Source organism: Lathyrus oleraceus, chromosome 6, assembly GCF_024323335.1.
Source record: "Lathyrus oleraceus cultivar Zhongwan6 chromosome 6, CAAS_Psat_ZW6_1.0, whole genome shotgun sequence".
In the NCBI taxonomy this organism is placed as follows: Eukaryota; Viridiplantae; Streptophyta; class Magnoliopsida; order Fabales; family Fabaceae; genus Lathyrus; species Lathyrus oleraceus.
Window position 1 is genome coordinate 335,784,805 of NC_066584.1, and position 1,789 is coordinate 335,786,593.

The following is a 1,789-nucleotide window of genomic DNA, read 5'->3' on the forward strand; positions in this document are numbered from 1 at the left end:
GAAGAACCTGTAGCACCGGAAATTTAGTAGATCCTTTAGTGGAACCCGAACGTTACACTCGTACATGCCTCTTACTCGTCCGAACTAAGAACGCTATGGCCGAGAATCACGACCGGAGACCTCTTAAGGAATTTTCCCAACCCTCTGACGAGGAACCTAGTTCCAGTATAGTAAACCCCCTCATTCCTACCAACAATTTTGAACTAAAACCATCTTTACTGCAATTAGTGCAACAAAACCAATTCACGGGTCTCGCTACTGAGAACCCAAATCAACATTTAAAAGTCTTTATCCAACTGACCGACACCTTTAAATCCAACGGTGCTTAACCTGATGCGATTCATTTAAGATTATTTCCTTTCTCCCTCAGAGATAGAGCACGTTCATGGTTAGATTCACTTCCAGCTAACTCAATAACTACCTGGGAAGACCTTAGGAGAGTATTCCTTGCTAGATATTTTCCCCCTAGTAAGACTGCTATTCTTCGAAACCAAATAACTAGATTTACTCAAAACCAAGGAGAATCACTTTTTGAAGCTTGGGAGAGATACAAGGAGCTGTTAAGAGTCTGTCCACACCATGGCCTAGAATAATGGCTGATCGTTCACACCTTTTACAATGGACTCCATTATAACACAAAGATGAGCATCGACGCTGCCGCTGGTGGCGCGCTGATGAACTAGCCTTACCTTGAAGCTTGTGACCTAATTGAGGATATGGCCCAAAACCATTACCAATGGGGAACTGAACTAGCATCAGTAGAGAAAAAGGAGACCCAAGGTGGAATACATGAGAGAAGTTCTATGGACATGATGCAAGCGAAAATGGACGCTTTAGCCCTTAAGGTCGAACATATTTCTACAAACTCTAACACCGCAGTGGTAGTCCATATAGAGTGTGAACTTTGTGGATCTAAAGGACACGATTCGGCAGAATTTAACCTTTTTAACGACCTGAACACCGACCAAGTGAATTACGCCCAAGGTAACTCATTTTTAAACACTTACAACCCTGGATGGAAGAATCACCCGAACTTTCCCTATAAAAACCAAAACCCTATCCAAAACTATGCACCTCAAAGACCACAAGGTTTTCAAGCCCAAAAACCGAATCAACCTATGCAAGTTGTGCCCCAGAAGCCTAACCTTGAGAAGATCATGGAGAACTTTATAAAGTCAGACTCAACAAAATAAAGAGTTCCTAAACCAGAACATTCACGTAATGAACTGATAACGCAGTTAGGGACTACGGTTGATCAGATAATTACTCACAATAAGATGCTTGAAACCCATGTCTCATAGGTAGCACAAAACCAAGCCCCGCAAACTACACTTGGAGGACAATTCCCTGGACAACCTCAACTCAAACCCTCGAGGGCAAGCTAACGCTATCACATTACAAAGTGGGACCGCTTACGAAGGGCCTTATAACCCAGCAATGAGCGAGTCCAAAGCTTCTAAAGAAAATACACCTACCAACCAAGGAGAGGAACCAGTGGAACCCGAAAAATAAACCTACCAAGAAGGAGAAGCCAAGGATAAAACTTACAAACCACCACCCCCGTACAAACCACCAATCCCATATCCACAAAGACTTAAACAAACCATAATAGAAAACCAATACCAAAAGTTTATAAAAGTAATAGAGAAGCTTCATGTAGAGATTCCTTTCACCGAAGCCATCACCCAAATTCCATCTTACGCCAAATTTCTCAAGGACATCTAAACCAACAAGCGTAGGCTTGACGATCCCAAACCCTTCAAATGCAACTTTATTTCCGAGAATAAAC

At 42.4% G+C, this 1,789-nt stretch overlaps 1 non-coding gene across 1 annotated transcript; it reads right to left on the reverse strand.

Moving 5' to 3' along the window:
- Positions 1-479: 479 nt before the first annotated feature.
- LOC127099066 (small nucleolar RNA R71) lies at positions 480-586 on the reverse strand. The gene has a single exon (XR_007793673.1). It is a non-coding gene; the product is annotated as a small nucleolar RNA R71 (small nucleolar RNA).
- Positions 587-1,789: the final 1,203 nt, after the last annotated feature.